The following is a 5,511-nucleotide window of genomic DNA, read 5'->3' on the forward strand; positions in this document are numbered from 1 at the left end:
CAGAAACCTTCTTCTCCGCTGAAAACTCATGAGCCTGCCTTCTATTTCCCATTTTACTCTCAGCACTCCTGTCTTCCATGCTCTTAGAAGAACAGCACTTTACACTCTTCTTATAGTATTTAACTTTTTATTTGGTTCAGTGCTCCAAAGTTTTCCACATTCCTCCAAAAAATAACATAATCAGGTTCTTCATAGCAACAACACCATGTCTTCTGGTATCATCTTCAATATTAGCTATTTTTCTGTTGCTGTGATAAAATTTCATGACCAGAAACAACTTACAGCAGAAAGTTTATTTTGGCTTATGGATTAGAGTCCATAAAGGCAGGAATGGCATTTAGTAGGCGATAGAGAGAAGAGAGAGGACAATCACATTTTGTTGTCACAACAGCAAACAGATAGGAAGTAGGAAGTAGGGAGAGGATATATACTCTAAGCCCTTTGTCAATGAAGTACTTCCTCTAACAAGGCTCCATATCTCAAAAGTTCCATAACCTCCCCCAAGTAGTCTGCCACAAACTGGAGACCAAATGTTCAAATACATGAGCCAATGCTGGACATTTCTCATTCAAATCATCACATATGACATGATGGTGCACACTTCTAACACCAACAACTATGAGGCAGAGGCAGGAAGATCACTAGTTGAACAGTAGCCTTAGCTATACAGTAATACTACGGATAAGAAAAAGAGAAAGAGAGAATATAAGATTCTAGAAAATGGCAACAGATTGTTCTAAGATCTAGCAGGTAATGATTTAATCTCATTTGCCATATTAAATGTAGATTTTAAAGTTAATGTATTCTTTGACCATTTCATACATGTATATAATATATTCTCACTACTACATCCACACCTCCCAACGAGTCCTCCTCCCATGATCATTACTTTCTGTTTTGTTTTTGTTTTGTGACCCACTGAGTTTAACCAAGGCTGCCCACATGGGCATTGTGTGGACCTCTCCACTGGGACGTAGGTAACCAATGGCTACATCACTGATGAGAATGACTACTCTTCACACAACAGTCATCAACCACTAACAACTCTCACTGGGTCCCACAGTCTCCTTCCACATCTATGACTTAATGTTGACAGGTCTAGTCTTGTGTAGACTCCATGGTGATAACCACAGCTATGAATTCATGAGCCCTATGGCATGTCACACTTAAAAGACAGTGTTTCACACCTCTCCTCCATATCATTTGGATCTTACATTTTTCTGCCCCACTTCTACAATGTTCTCTAATCCTTGGAAGGGCTGATACAGATGTTTCATTGAGAACTGAGCACTCAACAGTCACTTATTTACAGCCCTCTGAGGAGTCTTGAGTCTCTACTTTAACTGTCATTGATGGCAAAAAGAAGCTTCTCTATAAAGGCTGAGGGCAGCCCTACTCTGTGAGCATAAGCATAATTATTTAGGAGGCAATTTGACATGTAGTTTTATGGTTTGAAAAAGTTAATACATCTCCCTCTTCCTGACATATGGCTGTTGGTATGGTGAATCTCTTTCTACACATCTGTCAATAGCATTCATCACCAGAAAAAGTTTGCTTTCAGCACTATATTATCACTGTCCCACATCAAGCAAAAAACAACTCATCAGCTCTTTATCTTAATATAGTTTGCCACCATCTTGATAAATTTTTCTTCACACTGATCTATTATATTGATGGTATTATGTTGACTTAATCTGATAAGCAAGAAGAAACAGCTATAGTGAACTTATTAATAAGATATTTTCCAGCCAGAGTATGAAAAATAAATCTCATTAGTACTCAGGGACTTTCTACCCATGGAATTTCTAGAAGGTCCAGTGACTTGGGACATGATCAGATAATCTTTTTCATGTGAAGAATATGTTGTACTGATTCCCTCCTATAACCAAGAAAGAGGTAGAATGTTTAATCTCCCTCTTTGTATCAACCACATTGTTGATTTGAATGTGTTACTCTGCCTCATTTACCATGTTACTCAAATATCTGCTAAATTTTAGTGGTTATGGGAAAAAGAGAAGACTGTGTAATAGCATAGGGCTTCTCTGGAAGCTATTTTTCCAAATGGGGCATGATAATCCAGTAGGTTCAATGGTACTTGAGATGAAAGAAGAAGATAAAAATTATTTTAAAAATTATGGAGCATTTAAAGGAATGAGAAATTATGACATATATTAGGAAAAGGGAAGGAAATATAGATTTCCTTACAAAGAACCAGATACTATATTTAACAGAAAAAAATTTCATGGTAGCCATTTGTTAGAGGATAAATTGTGCATACTCTTCCTAAAATTTCAATTATGAAAGTACTAATCTGCAATACTTCAAAATGTTGACTTATATAGAAATTATGTGATTTCAGATGACATTAAATGCATTAACATAGGACTACAAATTAAATATGGTAAATGTCCTCATAAAAAATAGAGGAAATTTAGAGACTTATAGGTATGGTGGTAGATTAAAAACTTCTTTGTGTGATCCAATTAAGGAGAAGAGTCACAATATGAAAAAAATTATACTCACTTCCAAAGAGAGATATAAAGGAAAGTTTAAAAATTCAGAAAGGTAAGAAGATGTCCAAAAGATAAGAAAAAAAGGAAAGATGCAATGGGGGAAAAAATAAGCAAAGCCAGCCACAGCTCCAGCCCTGTTGGTCTCCAGAATGAAGAGAAGAAGCAAAAGCTTCATTTAGAAGATAGGCTAGGGGATATGTTAATGTTAATTGTCAGCTTGACAAAACTAGAATTACCTAGGAGATTGTTCTCTGGATGTACCTATGCAAGAGTGTCTTGCTTATATTAATTGATGTGGGAAGATCTACCCACTACGGGAGGGCACTATTCCCTATGCAGGAGATTCTGGACTATATAATAGTGGGGAAAGTGAGCTAAGTATTTGCATGCAAGCATTCTTCACTTCTAACTGTGGACATAATGCAACAAGCTGCTTCAAAGCTCCTGCCATTGTGACTTCCCTACCTTAATGGACTGTATCCTGAACTGTGAGCTAAAGCCAATCCTTCTCTGTTGTAGAATATTATTTTAAGGTGTGTTACTTTGTTTATGTTGCATTTGTTTAAACTCTGTGAAGCTGTGATACTTTGCCTCTCTAAAACACCTAATGGTCTAATAAAGAACTGAACAACCAATAGCAAGGCAAGAGAAAGGATAGGCAAGGCTGGCAGGCAGAGAGAATATATAAAAGGAGAAATCTGGAAGGAAAGAGGAAAAGTAGCCAGAGAGGGAGGAGGACTCCAGGGGCGAGCCACTCAGCTACACAGCAAGCCACAGAGTAAGAGTAAGATTTACAGAACTAAGAGAATGGGGAAAGCCCCAAGGCAAAAGGTAGATGGGATAAGTTAAGTTAAGAAAAGCTAAGTGGGATAATTTAAAGTTAAGTAAAGCTGGTAAGAAACAAGACAAGCTAAGGCTGGGCATTTATAATTAAGAATAAGTTTCTCTGTGTGATTTATTTGGGAGCTGGGTGGCACCCCTCCCCCAAAAAAGAGTAAAAAACAGACAACAACCCCTTCTCCCTTAAGTTGCTTTTCTCAGAGTATTTTATCATAGCAAAAGGAAAAAAAATTAAGATGGAGTCCTGGTGAAAACACTTGCACTACTAGCCAAAAGACAACGCACAACTATGGAAACCTTCAAATTCAATTACAAGTTCTGATGAGACAGTGATTCTGCCAGCAGATGGGTCATCAGTGAAGTAAAATCCCACTATGTCACTCTATAGACTCGGTATGGAGGCAGTGTCTGGGCACTATAATGATAAGGAATTTGTTTAAAATTGTTTACCTGGCCATTGCGTCAGGACATACCTGAGAGACAGTTGTGGAGAGTAAGCTGGATGGACAGACAAATGTAAGAGCAAGTGTTAAAAAACAACAGCCTGCATACCACCCTGAACGCGCCCGATCTCGTCTGATCTCGGAAGCTAAGCAGGGTCGGGCCTGGTTAGTACTTGGATGGGAGACCGCCTGGGAATACCGGGTGCTGTAGGCGTTAAAAATAAAAATAAAAAATAAAATAAAATAAAAAAACAGCCTAGGCAGTTAAGTGCATAGGAAAAAGTAGCTTTCTCTCTGTGCCTGGGAACAGACCCCATAACTCTGGGCTTTAATATCCCAGTACAGCAGATAGAATATAGGTTCCTCCACAGGATGATCTATTCACTACTGTAGAGTCTGAAAATTCTGAAGCTACAGCACACTCCTTGAAATCCATAGCTTCATCCCCATAGCAGATTAATTAATACTTCCCAGGTTTTGAAAATACAAGAACAGGTAATTTGCCTGTACAGATCTTAGTGCTGCAATTACTTCTTACAACCCAACCCCCAACCCTGGTTAGAACAACAGCCACCTCAGGGGATACAATCTGAGAAGCCTCCAGAGAATGGGAGAACCTGCACAGCCCATAAACTTCAATGTTAAGTATGTACAGCAGAGAATCCTGATGTGCACAGATGGGAGCTACAAAATCAATGTCAGCTCTGTCAGATATTGGACACTTGTTCAAAATATCCTCTATCCCAGCATCAGTGATAGGAAAGGAGTCCAGAAGCCCAACTCTCCCTCCAAACCCTATGCATACAACTGTCAGTGCCCAATTTTCAGTGACCCCAAAACTACTACAATATACATCTTTTATTAATTTTTTCCCAGCCCGATCACATTTTCCCCTCCCTTTTCTCTTCCCAGTCCCTTCTCACAACCTCTCCTTCCTCCCCCTACATCCACTCCTCCTCCTTTCTCTTCAGAAAAAGGCAGGGCTCCCATGTACATCAACCAGCCATGGTATATCAAGTTCCTGTAAGACTGCATACGTCCTCTTCTATTAAGGCTGGCTGAGGCAACCCAGTAGGAAAGAGACCCAAAAGCAGGCAACGGATTCAGAGACAGCCCCTGCTCCCACAGTTAGGAGTCCAACAAGAAGACCAAGCCACACAATGCAACACATGTGCAAAAGGCCTAGGTCAGTTCCATGCGAGGTCTCTGGTTGATGGCTATTCTTGGTTGTCAACGACTACTTCTGGAATTAACTAAAACCCAAAAATGGAGGGCATACCTTTAAGAGATTTCTGCTTAATTTGAAGTGGGAAGATCTACTTTTATTCTGAATGTTTGAAGCAGAAAGACACACCTTTATTCCAGGTATTTAATCTAGATTTAATCTAGGCCATGCCTTCTACTGGAAGCCTGTGATAGACTATGGGGACTTCGAAAGTTGGACTAAATGTATTTTGCATTATGGTATGGCTACAAGCCTATGGGGGGCAGGGAGTGGAATGTGGTGGTTTGAATAAGAATGGGCCACATAGGCTCATATATTTGTATGCTTTGTCATCAGGGAGTGGAACTACTTGAAAGGATTAGCAGGTGTGGCCTTGGAGTAGATGTGGCCTGTTGGAGGAAGGGTGTCACTATGGGTGGGTTTTGGAGTTTCAGAAACTGAAGCCAGGAGCAGTGGCTTTCTTTTCCTGTTGCTTGGGGATCCAGATGTT

At 39.6% G+C, this 5,511-nt stretch overlaps 1 pseudogene; it reads left to right on the plus strand.

Moving 5' to 3' along the window:
• Positions 1–3,895: 3,895 nt before the first annotated feature.
• On the plus strand, positions 3,896–4,010 carry LOC131900347 (5S ribosomal RNA; annotated as a pseudogene).
• Positions 4,011–5,511: the final 1,501 nt, after the last annotated feature.

The sequence above is a fragment of the Peromyscus eremicus genome, chromosome X (assembly GCF_949786415.1).
Source record: "Peromyscus eremicus chromosome X, PerEre_H2_v1, whole genome shotgun sequence".
Lineage (NCBI taxonomy): Eukaryota > Metazoa > Chordata > Mammalia > Rodentia > Cricetidae > Peromyscus > Peromyscus eremicus.